General features: G+C 38.2%; 1 protein-coding gene across 2 annotated transcripts in view; it reads right to left on the bottom strand.

The window, feature by feature from the left end:
- med1 (mediator complex subunit 1) overlaps positions 1-23,187 on the bottom strand; it is a 266,384-nt gene that overhangs the window by 128,076 nt on the left and 115,121 nt on the right. The gene's annotated exons all lie outside the window — the stretch shown is intronic.

Below are 23,187 nucleotides of genomic sequence, written 5' to 3'. Positions count from 1 at the left end.
ATAGGAAATATATGATTTTAAAGCTTTTTAACAGTTATAGCGCCACCTATCGTCCGATCTCCATGGAATTTTTCATGCTTGTTAATGATGTTATGTCACATATGCTGACCAATTTTTGTGAAGTTCTGAGTTTTTATTTAGGATTTATAGGCTTTTTAATGTATTTTGCCACGCCCATTTTTAAAGGCCTTTAAGCATAAAAGCATCAAAAGTTATTAAGATTTATTTAGCAAGCATGTAACTACTGACATAATAGATGAAAAAGACCATTTACCATAGGAAATATATGGTTTTAAAGCTTTTTAACAGTTATAGCGCCACCTTTGGTCCGATCTCCATAAAATTTGGCATGCTTGTTAATGATGTTATTTCACATATGTTCACCAATTTTTGTGAAGTTCTGAGTTTTTATTTATGATTTATAGGCTTTTTTATTTATTTTGCCCCGCCCATTTTATAAATGACCCTATTACAGCCATCCAAATGCAAAAGTTCAACTTTTTTTTGATAATTATTGATCTAGAGAGTCCAGAGAATTGTTCTAGACTGGTCTGGTTCCGATCGGGCGAAAAACCAGGGACTAGTTCGCGAAAGTAGGTTTTTGACATATTCATGAATATTTAATGAACTGTTTGATTGACAGCAATGGTTTTTGAGGCAAAGTTGTTCAGGATGAGGAGGTCTATCAAATGATAATGCATTTTGTGACGAAATTTGTTACACCACGTGATTACAGAGCCATAAAACTCGTTAGCGCCAACTAGTGGCCGATTTCTTTCAAAATTCTTACAGACCTCTAGGGGCTTGAGCCAAACATGCCCACCGAGTTTCGCTCCGATCGGACTTCGTCAACGGTGCTCAAACCTCATTGGCCAATGGCGGCCATGTTTTTTTAGATACGCCATATTCCTTTTAGACATACATGGCCCCTTGGGCCAAGACACTGCATACCAAATTTCAAGTCATTCGGAAAAACGGTCAGGTGTCTATACGTTTTTGTTTTGTTTTATAGCGCCACCATGTGGCCAATCGACGCAATTTGTTTACTGTGACCTCAGATTGACCTCTTACACATGTGTACCAAGTTTGGTGAAGATATCTCATTTACTTCTCGAGTTATAGCCATTTTAGTAAAATAGGCTCCTCCCACAACATTAATTTATCACCCCCTAGCGACCAAGAATCAGAATTTCGACTTTTTTTCGATAATTATTGATCTTCAGACTCCAGAGAACAATTCTGCACTGGTTTGGTTCCGATCGGGCAAAAAACCAGGGACTAGTTCGCAAAAGTAGGTTTTTGACAAAATTCAAAATGGCGGAAAATCTATCATGACGGAAATGAAATCGGAGATATACGTTTTGTTCGTCAGGCGTCCAGCTTTCCAATGATATAAGACACTTGAGTCTACGACATAAGGTCTAGGAGTTATGAGCTGTTTCACGCTTTTGGTTGCTATAGCGCCACCTATGGGCCGATTGGGCTGAGTCCGTGTATCTGAGTAGCGAGCAATAGTACTACCATCTGGCAAAGTTTCAAGTCTCTAGGTCTTACGGTTTGGGCTGCACGATGCGTTTTATGGCGGAAAAATAATAATAATTAAAGCTGCAAGCAGCATTTATCGGGGTTCAAGCAGTTAAGGCCTTTAAGGCATTTAAGCACAAAAGCATCAAAAGTTATTAAGATTTATTTAGCAAGCATGTAACCACTGACATAATAGATGGAAAAGACCATTTACAGCCAATACAGGCAATTTGCCATGGGATATATATGGTTTTAAAGCTTTTTAACAGTTATAGCGCCACCTATGGTCCGATCTCCATAAAATTGTTTACTGTGACCTCAAATTGAACCCATACACATGTGTACTGAGTTTGGTGAAGATATCTCATTTACTTCTTGAGTTATAGCCATTTGAGTAAAATAGGCTCCTCCCACGACGATTTGCCACATTCTAGAATTATTTAATATGATTCTAGCATGATTTACTATCATATACCATGTTCCAGAATGATTTATTAGGATTCTAGCATGATTTACCTTGATACACCTCATTTCAGTATTATTTACTATGATTTACAATGTTTCTAGCATGATTAACCACATTACTAGCAATTATGTGAAGTGTCAGTGCAAATGAGGTGATGAACACTGACAAAATATTATTGTGTTATAATAGTTAGTTATATACGTGATTTTTAGTGTGTGTCCAAGTATGAATGCAAAAGCACATGTAAAATATTTCATTATTAAGTTGAATGGCCAGCAGAGGGCACTAGAAGACCACTTATTGGCTCACTTTCACTTTAAACCAGTTTTCTGCACTAAAGCAAACCAGTTTTTCCATGTTAACTCAATGCATGCTTACACACACACACACACACACACACACACACACACACACACACACACACATACACACACAGCATAGTTAACCATGATTTACCATGATATACCACGTTCTAGTATTATTTACCAGGAGATAAACGACAATCTAGTATTATTTACTTTGATTTACCATGTTTCTAGCCTGATTTATCACATTACTAGCAATTATTTGAAGTGTCAGTGCAAATAAAGTGATTAACACTGACAAAATATGATTGTGTTATAATAGTTATTGCTATATAAGTGATTTTTAGTGTGTATTCAAGTATAAATGCAAGCACATGTGGAAAAATTTAATTAATAAGTAGAAGGGCCAGCAGAGGGCAGTAGAAGACCACTTATTGGCTCACTTTCACTTTAAACCTCATGATTTTGACCAGTTTTCTGCACTAAAGCAAACCAGTGTTTCCATGTTAACTCAATAATGCATACTTGCTACATATGCTACACACAATAATGCTACACACACACACACACACACACACACACACACACACACACACACACACACACACACACACACACACGTTTCAGTGATATTGGTGTCACATTCACCTTCATCACATTCACCTTCTGTCTTCATCACATTCACCATCTGTCGTCATCACCTGCACCTGCTCCTCATCACCCTCCTCATCATCACCTGCACCTCATCATCATAACCGTCACCTGTTGTCCTTGTCTTGATCTGTGTATTTAAGTTCCCCTCTCATCCATTATCATTGTCGGTTATTGTTTGTGCACTAGCACTCTGTTATGTTTGTTTTCATGTTGGAAAATAAAACCTTTGTTATATTTGTACCACACACACACACACACACACACACACACACACACACCATCATTTATCATGATTTACCATGGCTGATACCAATACCAATATGAGAAAATGACTATTTTAAACAGCAGGGGGCAGTAAAATACCACTTATTGGCTTAACATGCCATTAAATCATATCATTTTCACCTTTTTAACTGTTATAGAGGCAAATTTTGTCCGATCTGTCTGAAAATTTTCATGCTTGTTCAGGGTGATATTTCACACGTTCTGACTTGTTTTTAAGAAGGTCTGAGCATTGATTAAAGAGATATAGGCTTTCGGGGACACTTGGTAAAGGCCAGATTTTGAAGTGAACCTATTATAGCTATCCAAATGAAGTAGTTCAACTTTTTCTGACAATTATTGATCTAGTGAGTCCAGAGAATTGTATTGCACTAGTTTTGAACATTATGATATGAAAATTATATGATCAGACATGGAAAAGACCATTTACAGCCAATACAGGCAGTTTACCATAGGAAATATATGGTTTTAAAGCTTTTTAACAGTTATAGCGCCAACTATTGTCCAATCTCCATAAAATTTTGCAAGCTTGTTTGTGATGTTATGACACATATGCTCACCAATTTTTGTGAAGTTCTGAGTTTTCATTTAGGATTTATAGGCTTTTGAGTGTATTTTGCCACACCCATTTTATAAATGACCCTATTACAGCCATACAAATACAAAAGTTCAACTTTTTTTTGATAATTATTGATCTAGAGAGTCCATAGAATTGTCCTAGACTGGTCTGGTTCCGATCGGGCGAAAAACCAGGGACTAGTTCGCAAAAGTAGGTTTTTAACATATTCATGAATATTTAATGAACGGTTTGATTGACAGCAATGGTTCTAGAGGCAAAGTTGTTCAGCATGAGCAGATCTATCAAATGATATGCATTTTGTGACAATATATCTAACACCACGTGATTACAGAGCCATAAAACTCGTTAGCGCCAACTAGTGGCCGATTTCTTTCAAAATTCTTACAGACCTCTAGGGCCATGAGTCGAACATGCCCACCGAGTTTCGTTCCGATCGGCCTCCGTTAACCTTGTCTAATAGGTGCTCAACTTCATTGGCCAATGGCGGCCATGTTTTTTGAGATACACCAATGTCCTCATAGACATACATGGCACCTTGGACCAAGACACTGCATACCAATTTTCAAGTCAATCGGACTAACGGTCAGGTGGTTATAGCCTGTTTTATGTTTTTTTCATGTTATAGCGCCACCATGTGGCCAATCGCCGCGATTTTTTTACCGTGTCCTCAGATTGACCTCTTACATACGTGTACCAAGTTTGGTGAAAATACCTCATTTACTTCTGGAGTTATAGCCATTTTAGTAAAATAGGCTCCGCCCACAACGTTAATTTTGCGCCCCCTAGCGACCCTGAATCGAAATTTCAACTTTTTTTCGATAATTATTGATCTTCAGTCTCCAGAGAACAATTCTGCACTGGTTTGGTTCCGATCGAGCAAAAAACCAGGGACTAGTTCGCAAAAGTAGGTTTTCGACAAAATTCAAAATGGCGGAAAATCTATCATGACGGAAATGAAATCGGAGATATACGTTTTGTTCGTCAGACGACCAGCTTTCCAATGATATAAGACACTTGTGTCTACGACATACGGTCCAGGAGTTATGACCACTTTCGCGCTTTTGGTTGTTATAGCGCCACCTATGGGCCAATCGAGGTCATAATTTGAGTTTGGGCTGCACGATGCGTTTTACGGCAGAATAATAATAATAATTAAAGCTGCAAGCAGCATTTATCGGGGTTCAAGCAGTTAAGGCCTTTAAGGCCTTTAAGCACAAAAACATCAAAAGACATCAAGTTTTATTTAGCAAGCAGGTAACCACTGACATCATAGATGGAAAATACCATGTTTTAGCATGATTTACCATGATTTACCATGATTTACCCTGTTCTAGCATAGTTGACCATGAATTTATCTTAGTTTACCTTGATTTACCATATTCTAGCATGATTTACCATGATATACCACACTGTAGCATGATTTACCATAGTTTATCATGATTTACCATGGTTTACCATGATTTACCATGGTTTACCATGATTTACCCTGTTCTAGCATAGTTTACCATGAATTTATCTTAGTTTACCTTGATTTACCATGTTCTAGCATGATTTACCATGATATACCACATTCTAGCATGATTTACCATGGTTTACCATTATTTACCCTGTTCTAGCATGATTTACCATAATATACCACGTTCTAGAATGATTTATCAGGATTCTAGCATGATTTACCTTGATACACCACATTTTAGATTTATTTACTATGATTTACCATGTTTCTAGCGTGATTTACCATGATTTACAACACGTGAAGTGTCAGTGCAAATGAAGTGATAAACACTGACAAAATATGATTTTGTTATAATAGTTATTGTTATATAAGTGATTTTATAAGTGTCTAGAGTGACGCAAAATCACCTGTGAAAAGACTTCATTAATAAGTAGAATGGCCAGCAGAGGGCACTAGAAGACCACTTATTGGCTCAGTTTCACTTTAAATTTCATTATTTTCACCAGTTTTCTCCACTAAAGCTAAACACGGAATGGTTGCAGGAAGGCACGCGGAGACAAGGATGAACATACAAGATGCAGGTTTAATAGGAATTAAACTCAGGATATCGGAACAGGCAGCAACACACTCTAATTACAGCATAGAACTGACAAAGAACAAGGCAACACTCAGGGCTTAAATACATGGGAGAACTGATCAGGGAAACAAGACACAGCTGACAAGACTAACGAGGAAACAGGTGTGACAGATGCACTAAATGACAGTTACCGTGGAAACCAAGGAGTGGCGGGAAAACAGAACAAAGGAAGACATGTGATCAGAGACAACAATACTCAGACAGAACACAACTGTGACAAAAGCAAACCAGTTTTACCATTTTAACTTAATGCATGCTTACACACACACACACACACACACACACACACACACACACACACACACACACACACACACACACACACACACAAAGACAAATGTTGTTGTTGTTGTTTTTTCAATGCTATTGGGATATGTCATTATGAAAATATATTTGAATGGTCAATAAACATTTCACAAAGTCTTTGTAAGCTATTAATCAGACGATTCAGAATTTATTCAGAAACCTAAGACTACACACACACATTATGTTGTAGATACAGACATTTGAACTATATGATGTGATCAAACTGTCAGTACTAATACTTTAACAGATAGATTTTGACTAAATGTAATTGTAAATGTTAAAATAGGGATTTTATAAAGTCTAAATATAAATTATAGAACAATATGACAAAATTCCTATTTTAAACAGCAGGGGGCAGTAAAATACCACTTATTGGCTTAACATGCCATTATATTCACCTTTTTAACTGTTATAGAGGCAAATTTTGTCCGATCTGTCTGAAAATTTTCATGCATGTTTAGAGTGATATTTCACATGTTCTGACTTGTTTTTAAGAAGGTCTGAGTAATTCATTAAAGAGATATAGGCTTTCGGGGACACTTGGTAAAGGCTACATTATGAAGTGAACCTATTATAGCTATCCAAATGAAGTAGTTCAACTTTTTCTGACAATTATTGATCTAGTGAGTCCAAATAATTGTATTGCACTAGTTTTGAACATTATGATATGAAAATTATATGATCAGAGATGGAAAAGACCATTTACAGCCAATACAGGCAGTTTACCATAGGAAATATATGGTTTTAAAGCTTTTTAACAGTTACAGCGCCACCTATCGTCCGATCTCCATAAAATTTTGCATGCTTGTTAAAGATGTTATGTCACATACGCTGACCAATTTTTGTGAAGTTCTGCATTTTCATTTATGATTTATAGGCTTTTGACTGTATTTTGCCACGCCCATTTTATAAATGACCCTATTACAGCCATCCAAATGCAAAAGTTCAACTTTTTTTTGATAATTATTGATCTAGAGAGTCCAGAGAATTGTCCTAGACTGGTCTGGTTCCGATCGGGTGAAAAACCTAGGACTAGTTCGCAAAAGTAGGTTTTAGACATATTCGTGAATATTTAATGAACGGTTTGATTGACAGCAATGGTTCTTGAGGCAAAGTTGTTCAGCATGAGCAGATCTATCAAATGATATGCATATTGTGTGGATGAGTGTAACACCACGTGATTACAGAGCCATAAAACTCGTTAGCGCCAACTAGTGGCCGATTTGTTTCAAAATTCTTACAGACCTCTAGGGCCATAAGACGAACATGCCCATCGAGTTTCGTTCCGATCGGCCTCCGTTAACCTTGTCTAATCGGTGCTAAAACTTCATTGGCCGATGGCGGCCATGTTTTTTGAGATACGCCAATGTCCTCATAGACATACATGGCACCTTGGACCAAGACACTGCATACCAATTTTCAAGTCAATCGGACTAACGGTCAGGTGGTTATAGCCTGTTTTATGTTTTTTTCATGTTATAGCGCCACCATGTGGCCAATCTCCGCGATTTTTTTACCGTGACCTCAGATTGACCTCTTACACATGTGTACCAAGTTTGGTGAAAATACCTCTTTTACTTCTGGAGTTATAGCCATTTTAGTAAAATAGGCTCCTCCCACAACGTTAATTTTGCACCCCCTAGCGACCGTGAATCGAAATTTCAACTTTTTTTTGATAATTATTGATATTCAGACTCCAGAGAACAATTCTGCACTGGTTTGGTTCCGATCGGGCAAAAAACCAGGGACTAGTTCGCAAAAGTAGATTTTTGACAAAATTCAAAATGGCGGAAAATCTATCATGGCGGAAATAAAATCGGAGATATACGTTTTGTTCGTCAGGCGTCCAGCTTTCCAATGATATAAGACACTTGAGTCTATGACTTACGGTCTAGGAGTTATGAGCAGTTTTGCGCTTTTGGTTGCTATAGCGCCACCTATGGGCCAATCGGGGTCATAATTTGATAACCTCTCCTCGATTTTTGTACTACCATATGGCAAAGTTTCAAAGCTCTAGCCCTTACGGTTTGGGCTGCACGATGCGTTTTACGGCAGAATAATAATAATAATAATAATAATTAAAGCTGCAAGCAGCATTTATCGGGGTTCAAGCAGTTAAGGCCTTTAAGCACAAAAGCATCAAAAGTGATTAAGTTTTATTTAGCAAGCATGTAACTACTGACATAATAGATGGAAAAGACCATTTACAGGAAATACCATAGGAAATATATGGTTTTAAAGCTTTTTAGCAGTTATAGCGCCACCTATGGTCCGATCTCCATAAAAATTGGCATGCTTGTTAATGATGTTATGTCACATATGCTCACCAATTTTTGTGAAGTTCTGAGTTTTCATTTAGGATTTATAGGCTTTTTAGTGTTTTTTTGCCATGCCCCTTTTCTAAATGACCCTATTACAGCCATCTACATGCAAAAGTTCAACTTTTTTTTGATAATTATTGATCTAGAGTGTCCAGAGAATTGTCCTAGACTGGTCTGGTTTCGATCGGGCGAAAAACCTAGGACTAGTTTGCAAAAGTAGGTTTTTAACATAATTACGAATATTTAATAAACGGTTTAATTGACAGCATTAGTTCTTGAGGCAAAGTTGTTCAGCATGAGCAGATCTATCAGATGATATGCATTTTGTGACGATAAGTGTAACACCACGTGATTACAGAGCCATAAAACTCGTTAGCGCCAACTAGTGGCCGATTTCTTTCAAAACTCTTAGAGACCTCTAGGGCCATGAGTCGAACATGCCCATCGAGTTTCGTTCCGATCGGCCTCCGTTAACCTTGTCTAATAGGTGCTCAAATTTCATTGGTCGATGGCGGCCATGTTTTTCGAGATACGCCAATGTCCTCATAGACATACATGGTACCTTGGACCAAGACACTGCATACCAATTTTCAAGTCAATCGGACTAACGGTCACGTGGTCATAGCCGTTTTCATGTTTTTTTCATGTTATAGCGCCACCTAGTAATCAATCGTCGCGATTTTTTTACTGTGACCCCAGATTGAACTCATACACATGTGCACCAAGTTTGGTGAAGATATCTAATTTCATTCTCGAGTTATAGCCATTTTAGTAAAATAGGCTCCTCCCACAACATTAATTTATCACCCCCCGGCGATCAGGAATCGAAATTTCGACTTTTTTTCGATAATTATTGATATTCAGACTCCAGAGAACATTTCTGCACTGTTTTGGATCCAATTGGACAAAAAACCTAGGACTAGTTCGCAAAAGTAGGTTTTTAACTAAATTCAAAATGGCGGACAATTTGCATACAGGAAATGAAATCGGAGATATACGTTTTGACCTTCAGGTTTCCAGCTTTCCAGTGATATAAGACACTTGAGTCTACGTCATACGGTCTAGGAGTTATGAGCAGTTTCGCGCTTTTGGTTGCTATAGCGCCACCTATGGGCCAATTGGGGTCATATTCTCTGAACCTCTCCTCGATTTTTGTACTACCATCTGGCAAAGTTTCAAAGCTCCAGCTCTTACGGTTTGGGCTGCACGATGAGTTTTACGGCAGAAGAAAAATAATAATAATAATAATAATAATAATAATAATAATAATAAAAATCAGTACAATTACAATAGGGTTTCAGCACTTCGTGCTTGAACCCCTAATAAAAATCAGCACAATTACAATAGGGTTTCAGCACTTCGTGCTTGAACCCCTAATAATAATAAAAATCAGTACAATTACAATAGGGTTTCAGCACTTCGTGCTTGAACCCCTAAAAATCAGCACAATTACAATAGGGTTTCAGCACTTCGTGCTTGAACCCCTAATAAAAATCAGCACAATTACAATAGGGTTTCAGCACTTCGTGCTTGAACCCCTAAAAATCAGGGCAATTACAATAGGGTTTCAGCACTTCGTGCTTGAACCCCTAAAAATCAGCACAATTACAATAGGGTTTCAGCATTTCATGCTTGAACCCCTAATAAGAAGAGACGTTTTGGACAGTTATAGCGCCACCTATTGTCCGATCTTCACGAAACTTGGCATGCTTCTTCACCATGTTCTGACACATCTGCTCATCGATTTTTGTGAAGTTTGGGGTTTTCCCTTAGGTTGTATAGGCTTTTGAGTGTTTTTTTGTCCCACCCCTTTCCTAAATGACCCTGTTACAGCCAGGCCAATGCAAAAGTTCAACTTTTTTCCGATAATTATTGATCTAGAGACTCCAGAGAACTGTGCTAGACTGGTCTGGTTCCGATTGGGCCAAAAACCTAGGACTAGTTCGCAAAAGTAGGTTTTTCACTAAATTGCCCATAGAATTTTTTTTTTGCTCGTAGAGCAATTTGGAGATAGCCATTTTGTCCGTCTGGATCCAGGGATCACAGTGATGCTAAAATTGAGACTCTAGGACAAACTGTCTAGGAGTTATGAGCAATGTAGTAAATTTGGTCATTATAGCGCCACCTATGGGCCAATCGGGGTCATATTTTGATAGGTTCTCCCCAAATTGAGGACTACCATTTGGCCAAGTTTCAAGGTTCCAGCTCTTACGGTTTGGGCTGCACGATGCGTTTTAGGGCGGAATAATAATAATAATAATAATTAAAGCTGCAAGCAGCATTTATCGGGGTTCAAGCATTTAAGGCCTTTAAGCACATAAGCATTTAAGACATTAAGATTTATTTAGAAAGCTTTTAACCACTGAAATAATAGATGGAAAAGTCCATTTACAGCCAATACAGGCAAGCTTTTTAACAGTTATAGCGCCACCTATAGTCCGATCTCCATGATATTTTGCATGCTTGTTAATGATGTTGTGGCACATATGCTCACCAATTTTCGTGAAGTTCTGAGTTTTCGTTTAGGATTTATAGGCTTTTGAGTGCATTTTGCCACGCCCATTTTCTTTATGACCCAATATACCCATGCGCAAAATGCAAAAGTTCAACTTTTTTTTGATAATTATTGATCTAGAGTGTCCAGAGAATTGTCATAGACTGGTCTGGTTTCGATCGGGCGATAAACCTAGGACTAGTTCGTAAAAGTAGGTTTTTAACATAATTACGAATATTTAATAAACGGTTTAATTGACAGCATTAGTTCTAGAGGCAAAGTTGTTCAGCATGAGCAGATCTATCAGATGATATGCATTTTGTGACGATAAGTGTAACACCACGTGATTACAGAGCCATAAAACTCGTTAGCGCCAACTAGTGGCCGATTTCTTTCAAAACTCTTACAGACCTCTAGGGCCATGAGTCGAACATGCCCATCGAGTTTCGTTCCGATCGGCCTCCGTTAACCTTGTTTAATAGGTGCTCAAACCTCATTGGCCAATGGCGGCCATGTTTTTCGAGATATGCCAATATCCTTTTAGACATACATGGCCCCTTGGGCCAAGACACTGCATACCAAATTTCAAGTCAATCGGACTAACGGTCAGGTGTCTACATGTTTTTTTTGTTTTATAGCGCCACCATGTGGCCAATCGACGCATTTTTTTTACTGTGACCTCAGATTGACCTTCTACACATGTTTACCAAGTTTGGTGAAGTTTACTGAATTACTTCTTGAGTTATAGCCATTTTAGTAAAATAGGCTCCTCCCACAACGTTAATTTTGCACCCCCTAGCGACCGTGAATCGAAATTTCAACTTTTTTTCGATAATTATTGATCTTCAGACTCCACAGAACAATTCTGCACTGGTTTGGTTCCGATCGGGCAAAAAACCAGGGACTAGTTCGCAAAAGTAGGTTTTCGACAAAATTCAAAATGGCGGAAAATCTATCATGACGGAAATAAAATCGGAGATATACGTTTTGTTCGTCAGGCGTCCAGCTTTCCAATGATATAAGACACTTGAGTCTATGACTTACGGTCTAGGAGTTATGAGCAGTTTCGCGCTTTTGGTTGCTATAGCGCCACCTATGGGCCAATCGGGGTCATAATTTGATAACCTCTCCTCGATTTTTGTACTACCATATGGCAAAGTTTCAAAGCTCTAGCCCTTACGGTTTGGGCTGCACGATGCGTTTTACGGCAGAATAATAATAATAATTAAAGCTGCAAGCAGCATTTATCGGGGTTCAAGCATTTAAGGCCTTTAAGCACATAAGCATTTAAGACATTAAGATTTATTTAGAAAGCTTTTAACCACTGAAATAATAGATGGAAAAGTCCATTTACAGCCAATACAGGCAATTTACCATAGGAAATATGTGTTTTTTAAAGCTTTTTAACAGTTATAGCACCATCTATAGTCCGATCTCCATGAAATTTTGCATGCTTGTTAATGATGTTATGGCACATAAGCTCACCAATTTTCGTGAAGTTCTGAGTTTTCGTTTAGGATTTATAGGCTTTTGAGTGCATTTTGCCACGCCCATTTTCTTTATGACCCAATATACCCATGCGAAAAATGCAAAAGTTCAACTTTTTTTTTGATAATTATTGATCTTGAGAGTCCATAGAATTGTCCTAGACTCGTTTGGTTCTGATCGGGCGAAAAACCTAGGACTAGTTCGCAAAAGTAGGTTTTTAACATAATTACGAATATTTAATGAACGGTTTGATTGACAGCAATGGTTCTTGAGGCAAAGTTGTTCAACAAGAGGAGATCTATCAAATGGTATGCATTTTGTGACAATAAGTGTAACACCACGTGATTACAGAGCCATAAAACTCGTTAGCGCCAACTAGTGGCCGATTTCTTTTAAAATTCTTACAGACCTCTAGGGCCATGAGTCGAACATGCCCACCGAGTTTCGTTCCGATAGGCCTCCGTTAACCTTGTCTAATAGGTGCTCAAACTTCATTGGCCGATGGCGGCCATGTTTTTTGAGATACACCAATGTCCTCATAGACATACATGGCACCTTGGACCAAGACACTGCATACCAATTTTCAAGTCAATCGGACTAATGGTCAGGTGGTTATAGCCTGTTTTATGTTTTTTTCATGTTATAGCGCCACCATGTGGCCAATCGCCGCGATTTTTTTACCGTGACCTCATATTGACGTCTTACACATGTGTACCAGGTTTGGTTAAAATACCTCTTTTACTTCTGGAGTTATAGCCATTTTAGTAAAATAGGCTCCTCCCACAACGTTAATTTTGCACCCCCTAGCGACCGTGAATCGAAATTTCAACTTTTTTTTGATAATTATTGATATTCAGACTCCAGAGAACAATTCTGCACTGGTTTGGTTCCGATCGGGCAAAAAACCAGGGACTAGTTCGCAAAAGTAGATTTTCAACAAAATTCAAAATGGCGGAAAATCTATCATGGCGGAAATAAAATCGGAGATATACGTTTTGTTCGTCAGGCGTCCAGCTTTCCAATGATATAAGACACTTGAGTCTATGACTTACGGTCTAGGAGTTATGAGCAGTTTCGCGCTTTTGGTTGCTATAGCGCCACCTATGGGCCAATCGGGGTCATAATTTGATAACCTCTCCTCGATTTTTGTACTACCATATGGCAAAGTTTCAAAGCTCTAGCCCTTACGGTTTGGGCTGCACGATGCGTTTTACGGCAGAATAATAATAATAATAATAATTAAAGCTGCAAGCAGCATTTATCGGGGTTCAAGCAGTTAAAGCCTTTTAGGCATTTAAGCACAAAAGCATCAAAAGTTATTAAGATTTATTTAGCAAGCATGTAATCACGGACATAATAGATGGAAAAGACCATTTACAGCCAATACAGGCAGTTTACATAGGAAATATATGGTTTTAAAGCTTTTTAACAGTTATAGCGCCACCTATCGTCCGATCTCCATAAAATTTTGCATGCTTGTTAATGATGTTATGTCACATATGCTGACCAATTTTTGTGAAGTTCTGCATTTTCATTTATGATTTATAGGCTTTTGACTGTATTTTGCCACGCCCATTTTATAAATGACCCTATTACAGCCATCCAAATGCAAAAGTTCAACTTTTTTTTGATAATTATTGATCTAGAGAGTCCAGAGAATTGTCCTAGACTGGTCTGGTTCCGATCGGGTGAAAAACCTAGGACTAGTTCGCAAAAGTAGGTTTTAGACATATTCGTGAATATTTAATGAACGGTTTGATTGACAGCAATGGTTCTTGAGGCAAAGTTGTTCAGCATGAGCAGATCTATCAAATGATATGCATATTGTGTGGATGAGTGTAACACCACGTGATTACAGAGCCATAAAACTCGTTAGCGCCAACTAGTGGCCGATTTCTTTCAAAATTCTTACAGACCTCTAGGGCCATAAGACGAACATGCCCATCGAGTTTCGTTCTGATCGGCCTCCGTTAACCTTGTCTAATCGGTGCTCAAACTTCATTGGCCGATAGCGGCCATGTTTTTTGAGATACGCCAATGTCCTCATATACATACATGGCACCTTGGACCAAGACACTGCATACCAATTTTCAAGTCAATCGGACTAACGGTCAGGTGGTTATAGCCTGTTTTATGTTTTTTTCATGTTATAGCGCCACCATGTGGCCAATCGCCGCGATTTTTTTACCGTGACCTCAGATTGACCTCTTACACATGTGTACCAAGTTTGGTTAAAATACCTCTTTTACTTCTGGAGTTATAGCCATTTTAGTAAAATAGGCTCCTCCCACAACGTTAATTTTGCACCCCCTAGCGACCATGAATCGAAATTTCAACTTTTTTTCGATAATTATTGATCTTCAGACTCCATAGAACAATTCTGCACTGGTTTGGTTCCGATCGGGCGAAAAACCAGGGACTAGTTTGCAAAAGTAGATTTTAGACAAAATTCAAAATGGCGGAAAATCTATCATGGCGGAAATAAAATCGGAGATATACGTTTTGTTCGTCAGGCGTCCAGCTTTCCAATGATATAAGACACTTGAGTCTATGACTTACGGTCTAGGAGTTATGAGCAGTTTCGCGCTTTTGGTTGCTATAGCGCCACCTATGGGCCAATCGGGGTCATAATTTGATAACCTCTCCTCGATTTTTGTACTACCATATGGCAAAGTTTCAAAGCTCTAGCCCTTACGGTTTGGGCTGCACGATGCGTTTTACGGCAGAATAATAATAATAATAATAATAATTAAAGCTGCAAGCAGCATTTATCGGGGTTCAAGCATTTAAGGCCTTTAGGCACATAAGCATTTAAGACATTAAGATTTATTTAGAAAGCTTTTAACCACTGAAATAATAGATGGAAAAGTCCATTTACAGCCAATACAGGCAATTTACCATAGGAAATATGTGTTTTTTAAAGCTTTTTAACAGTTATAGCACCATCTATAGTCCGATCTCCATGAAATTTTGCATGCTTGTTAATGATGTTATGGCACATAAGCTCACCAATTTTCGTGAAGTTCTGAGTTTTTGTTTAGGATTTATAGGCTTTTGAGTGCATTTTGCCACGCCCATTTTCTTTATGACCCAATATACCCATGCGAAAAATGCAAAAGTTCAACTTTTTTTTGATAATTATTGATCTTGAGAGTCCATAGAATTGTCCTAGACTCGTTTGGTTCTGATCGGGCGAAAAACCTAGGACTAGTTCGCAAAAGTAGGTTTTTAACATAATTACGAATATTTAATGAACGGTTTGATTGACAGCAATGGTTCTTGAGGCAAAGTTGTTCAACAAGAGGAGATCTATCAAATGGTATGCATTTTGTGACAATAAGTGTAACACCACGTGATTACAGAGCCATAAAACTCGTTAGCGCCAACTAGTGGCCGATTTCTTTTAAAATTCTTACAGACCTCTAGGGCCATGAGTCGAACATGCCCACCGAGTTTCGTTCCGATAGGCCTCCGTTAACCTTGTCTAATAGGTGCTCAAACTTCATTGGCCGATGGCGGCCATGTTTTTTGAGATACACCAATGTCCTCATAGACATACATGGCACCTTGGACCAAGACACTGCATACCAATTTTCAAGTCAATCGGACTAACGGTCAGGTGGTTATAGCCTGTTTTATGTTTTTTTCATGTTATAGCGCCACCATGTGACCAATCGCCGCGATTTTTTTACCGTGACCTCATATTGACGTCTTACACATGTGTACCAGGTTTGGTTAAAATACCTCTTTTACTTCTGGAGTTATAGCCATTTTAGTAAAATAGGCTCCTCCCACAACGTTAATTTTGCACCCCCTAGCGACCGTGAATCGAAATTTCAACTTTTTTTGATAATTATTGATATTCAGACTCCAGAGAACAATTCTGCACTGGTTTGGTTCCGATCGGGCAAAAAACCAGGGACTAGTTCGCAAAAGTAGATTTTCGACAAAATTCAAAATGGCGGAAAATCTATCATGGCGGAAATAAAATCGGAGATATACGTTTTGTTCGTCAGGCGTCCAGCTTTCCAATGATATAAGACACTTGAGTCTATGACTTACGGTCTAGGAGTTATGAGCAGTTTCGCGCTTTTGGTTGCTATAGCGCCACCTATGGGCCAATCGGGGTCATAATTTGATAACCTCTCCTCGATTTTTGTACTACCATATGGCAAAGTTTCAAAGCTCTAGCCCTTACGGTTTGGGCTGCACGATGCGTTTTACGGCAGAATAATAATAATAATAATTAAAGCTGCAAGCAGCATTTATCGGGGTTCAAGCATTTAAGGCCTTTAGGCACATAAGCATTTAAGACATTAAGATTTATTTAGAAAGCTTTTAACCACTGAAATAATAGATGGAAAAGTCCATTTACAGCCAATACAGGCAATTTACCATAGGAAATATGTGTTTTTTAAAGCTTTTTAACAGTTATAGCACCATCTATAGTCCGATCTCCATGAAATTTTGCATGCTTGTTAATGATGTTATGGCACATAAGCTCACCAATTTTCGTGAAGTTCTGAGTTTTTGTTTAGGATTTATAGGCTTTTGAGTGCATTTTGCCACGCCCATTTTCTTTATGACCCAATATACCCATGCGAAAAATGCAAAAGTTCAACTTTTTTTTGATAATTATTGATCTTGAGAGTCCATAGAATTGTCCTAGACTCGTTTGGTTCTGATCGGGCGAAAAACCTAGGACTAGTTCGCAAAAGTAGGTTTTTAACATAATTACGAATATTTAATGAACGGTTTGATTGACAGCAATGGTTCTTGAGGCAAAGTTGTTCAACAAGAGGAGATCTATCAAATGGTATGCATTTTGTGACAATAAGTGTAACACCACGTGATTACAGAGCCATAAAACTCGTTAGCGCCAACTAGTGGCCGATTTCTTTTAAAATTCTTACAGACCTCTAGGGCCATGAGTCGAACATGCCCACCGAGTTTCGTTCCGATAGGCCTCCGTTAACCTTGTCTAATAGGTGCTCAAACTTCATTGGCCGATGGCGGCCATGTTTTTTGAGATACACCAATGTCCTCATAGACATACATGGCACCTTGGACCAAGACACTGCATACCAATTTTCAAGTCAATCGGACTAACGGTCAGGTGGTTATAGCCTGTTTTATGTTTTTTTCATGTTATAGCGCCACCATGTGACCAATCGCCGCGATTTTTTTACCGTGACCTCATATTGACGTCTTACACATGTGTACCAGGTTTGGTTAAAATACCTCTTTTACTTCTGGAGTTATAGCCATTTTAGTAAAATAGGCTCCTCCCACAACGTTAATTTTGCACCCCCTAGCGACCGTGAATCGAAATTTCAACTTTTTTTTGATAATTATTGATATTCAGACTCCAGAGAACAATTCTGCACTGGTTTGGTTCCGATCGGGCAAAAAACCAGGGACTAGTTCGCAAAAGTAGATTTTCGACAAAATTCAAAATGGCGGAAAATCTATCATGGCGGAAATAAAATCGGAGATATACGTTTTGTTCGTCAGGCGTCCAGCTTTCCAATGATATAAGACACTTGAGTCTATGACTTACGGTCTAGGAGTTATGAGCAGTTTCGCGCTTTTGGTTGCTATAGCGCCACCTATGGGCCAATCGGGGTCATAATTTGATAACCTCTCCTCGATTTTTGTACTACCATATGGCAAAGTTTCAAAGCTCTAGCCCTTACGGTTTGGGCTGCACGATGCGTTTTACGGCAGAATAATAATAATAATAATAATAATAAAAATCAGCACAATTACAATAGGGTTTCAGCACTTCGTGCTTGAACCCCTAATAATAATAAAAATCAGCACAATTACAATAGGGTTTCAGCACTTCGTGCTTGAACCCCTAATTAAAGCTGCAAGCAGCATTTATCGGGGTTCAAGCAGTTAAGGCCTTTAAGGCCTTTAAGCACAAAAACATCAAAAGACATCAAGTTTTATTTAGCAAGCATGTAACCACTGACATCATAGATGGAAAATACCATGTTTTAGCATGATTTACCATGATTTACCATGATTTACCCTGTTCTAGCATAGTTGACCATGAATTTATCTTAGTTTACCTTGATTTACCATGTTCTAGCATGATTTACCATGATATACCACATTGTAGCATGATTTACTATAGTTTATCATGATTTACCATGGTTTACCATGATTTACCATGGTTTACCATGATTTACCCTGTTCTAGCATAGTTTACCATGATTTACCATGGTTTACCATTATTTACCCTGTTCTAGCATGATTTACCATAATATACCACGTTCTAGAATGATTTATCAGGATTCTAGCATGATTTACCTTGATACACCACATTTTAGATTTATTTACTATGATTTACCATGCTTCTAGCGTGATTTACCATGATTTACAACACGTGAAGTGTCAGTGCAAATGAAGTGATAAACACTGACAAAATATGATTTTGTTATAATAGTTATTGTTATATAAGTGATTTTATAAGTGTCTAGAGTGACGCAAAATCACCTGTGAAAAGACTTCATTAATAAGTAGAATGGCCAGCAGAGGGCACTAGAAGACCACTTATTGGCTCAGGTTCACTTTAAATTTCATTATTTTCACCAGTTTTCTCCACTAAAGCTAAACACGGAATGGTTGCAGGAAGGCACGCGGAGACAAGGATGAACATACAAGATGCAGGTTTAATAGGAATTAAACTCAGGATATCGGAACAGGCAGCAACACACTCTAATTACAGCATAGAACTGACAAAGAACAAGGCAAAACTCAGGGCTTAAATACATGGGAGAACTGATCAGGGAAACAAGACACAGCTGACAAGACTAACGAGGAAACAGGTGTGACAGATGCACTAAATGACAGTTACCGTGGAAACCAAGGAGTGGCGGGAAAACAGAACAAAGGAAGACATGTGATCAGAGACAACAATACTCAGACAGAACACAACTGTGACAAAAGCAAACCAGTTTTACCATTTTAACTTAATGCATGCTTACACACACACACACACACACACACACACACACACACACACACACACACACACACACACACACACAAAGACAAATGTTGTTGTTGTTGTTTTTTCAATGCTATTGGGATATGTCATTATGAAAATATATTTGAATGGTCAATTAACATTTCACAAAGTCTTTGTAAGCTATTAATCAGACGATTCAGAATTTATTCAGAAACCTAAGACTACACACACATTATGTTGTAGATACAGACAGTTGAACTATATGATGTGATCAAACTGTCAGTACTAATACTTTAACAGATAGATTTTGACTAAATGTAATTGTAAATGTTAAAATAGGGATTTTATAAAGTCTAAATATAAATTATAGAACAATATGACAAAATTCCTATTTTAAACAGCAGGGGGCAGTAAAATATCACTTATTGGCTTAACATGCCATTATATTCATATCATTTTCACCTTTTTAACTGTTATAGAGGCAAATTTTGTCCGATCTGTCTGAAAATTTTCATGCATGTTTAGAGTGATATTTCACATGTTCTGACTTGTTTTTAAGAAGGTCTGAGTAATTCATTAAAGAGATATAGGCTTTCGGGGACACTTGGTAAAGGCTACATTATGAAGTGAACCTATTATAGCTATCCAAATGAAGTAGTTCAACTTTTTCTGACAATTATTGATCTAGTGAGTCCAGAGAATTGTATTGCACTAGTTTTGAACATTATGATATGAAAATTATATGATCAGAGATGGAAAAGACCATTTACAGCCAATACAGGCAGTTTACCATAGGAAATATATGGTTTTAAAGCTTTTTAACAGTTATAGCGCCACCTATCGTCCGATCTCCATAAAATTTTGCATGCTTGTTAATGATGTTATGTCACATATGCTGACCAATTTTTGTGAAGTTCTGCATTTTCATTTATGATTTATAGGCTTTTGACTGTATTTTGCCACGCCCATTTTATAAATGACCCTATTACAGCCATCCAAATGCAAAAGTTCAACTTTTTTTTGATAATTATTGATCTAGAGAGTCCAGAGAATTGTCCTAGACTGGTCTGGTTCCGATCGGGCGAAAAACCTAGGACTAGTTCGCAAAAGTAGGTTTTAGACATATTCGTGAATATTTAATGAACGGTTTGATTGACAGCAATGGTTCTTGAGGCAAAGTTGTTCAGCATGAGCAGATCTATCAAATGATATGCATATTGTGTGGATGAGTGTAACACCACGTGATTACAGAGCCATAAAACTCGTTAGCGCCAACTAGTGGCTGATTTCTTTCAAAATTCTTACAGACCTCTAGGGCCATAAGACGAACATGCCCATCGAGTTTCGTTCCGATCGGCCTCCGTTAACCTTGTCTAATCGGTGCTCAAACTTCATTGGCCGATGGCGGCCATGTTTTTTGAGATACGCCAATGTCCTCATAGACATACATGGCACCTTGGACCAAGACACTGCATACCAATTTTCAAGTCAATCGGACTAACGGTCAGGTGGTTATAGCCTGTTTTATGTTTTTTTCATGTTATAGCGCCACCATGTGGCCAATCGCCGCGATTTTTTTACTGTGACCTCAGATTGACCTCTTACACATGTGTACCAAGTTTGGTTAAAATACCTCTTTTACTTCTGGAGTTATAGCCATTTTAGTAAAATAGGCTCCTCCCACAACGTTAATTTTGCACCCCCTAGCAACCATGAATCGAAATTTCAACTTTTTTTCGATAATTATTGATCTTCAGACTCCATAGAACAATTCTGCACTGGTTTGTTTCCGATCGGGCGAAAACCCAGGGACTAGTTCGCAAAAGTAGATTTTCGACAAAATTCAAAATGGCGGAAAATCTATCATGGCGGAAATAAAATCGGAGATATACGTTTTGTTCGTCAGGCGTCCAGCTTTCCAATGATATAAGACACTTGAGTCTATGACTTACGGTCTAGGAGTTATGAGCAGTTTCGCGCTTTTGGTTGCTATAGCGCCACCTATGGGCCAATCGGGGTCATAATTTGATAACCTCTCCTCGATTTTTGTACTACCATATGGCAAAGTTTCAAAGCTCTAGCCCTTACGGTTTGGGCTGCACGATGCGTTTTACGGCAGAATAATAATAATAATAATAATAATAAAAATCAGCACAATTACAATAGGGTTTCAGCACTTCGTGCTTGAACCCCTAATTAAAGCTGCAAGCAGCATTTATCGGGGTTCAAGCATTTAAGGCCTTTAGGCACATAAGCATTTAAGACATTAAGATTTATTTAGAAAGCTTTTAACCACTGAAATAATAGATGGAAAAGTCCATTTACAGCCAATACAGGCAATTTACCATAGGAAATATGTGTTTTTTAAAGCTTTTTAACAGTTATAGCACCATCTATAGTCCGATCTCCATGAAATTTTGCATGCTTGTTAATGATGTTATGGCACATAAGCTCACCAATTTTCGTGAAGTTCTGAGTTTTTGTTTAGGATTTATAGGCTTTTGAGTGCATTTTGCCACGCCCATTTTCTTTATGACCCAATATACCCATGCGAAAAATGCAAAAGTTCAACTTTTTTTTGATAATTATTGATCTTGAGAGTCCATAGAATTGTCCTAGACTCGTTTGGTTCTGATCGGGCGAAAAACCTAGGACTAGTTCGCAAAAGTAGGTTTTTAACATAATTACGAATATTTAATGAACGGTTTGATTGACAGCAATGGTTCTTGAGGCAAAGTTGTTCAACAAGAGGAGATCTATCAAATGGTATGCATTTTGTGACAATAAGTGTAACACCACGTGATTACAGAGCCATAAAACTCGTTAGCGCCAACTAGTGGCCGATTTCTTTTAAAATTCTTACAGACCTCTAGGGCCATGAGTCGAACATGCCCACCGAGTTTCGTTCCGATAGGCCTCCGTTAACCTTGTCTAATAGGTGCTCAAACTTCATTGGCCGATGGCGGCCATGTTTTTTGAGATACACCAATGTCCTCATAGACATACATGGCACCTTGGACCAAGACACTGCATACCAATTTTCAAGTCAATCGGACTAACGGTCAGGTGGTTATAGCCTGTTTTATGTTTTTTTCATGTTATAGCGCCACCATGTGACCAATCGCCGCGATTTTTTTACCGTGACCTCATATTGACGTCTTACACATGTGTACCAGGTTTGGTTAAAATACCTCTTTTACTTCTGGAGTTATAGCCATTTTAGTAAAATAGGCTCCTCCCACAACGTTAATTTTGCACCCCCTAGCGACCGTGAATCGAAATTTCAACTTTTTTTTGATAATTATTGATATTCAGACTCCAGAGAACAATTCTGCACTGGTTTGGTTCCGATCGAGCAAAAAACCAGGGACTAGTTCGCAAAAGTAGATTTTCGACAAAATTCAAAATGGCGGAAAATCTATCATGGCGGAAATAAAATCGGAGATATACGTTTTGTTCGTCAGGCGTCCAGCTTTCCAATGATATAAGACACTTGAGTCTATGACTTACGGTCTAGGAGTTATGAGCAGTTTCGCGCTTTTGGTTGCTATAGCGCCACCTATGGGCCAATCGGGGTCATAATTTGATAACCTCTCCTCGATTTTTGTACTACCATATGGCAAAGTTTCAAAGCTCTAGCCCTTACGGTTTGGGCTGCACGATGCGTTTTACGGCAGAATAATAATAATAATAAT

This window comes from Scardinius erythrophthalmus, assembly GCF_964197995.2.
Source record: "Scardinius erythrophthalmus genome assembly, contig: HAP1_SCAFFOLD_94, whole genome shotgun sequence".
Classification (NCBI taxonomy): domain Eukaryota; kingdom Metazoa; phylum Chordata; class Actinopteri; order Cypriniformes; family Leuciscidae; genus Scardinius; species Scardinius erythrophthalmus.
This window is presented reverse-complemented; position numbering and strand designations above follow the sequence as displayed.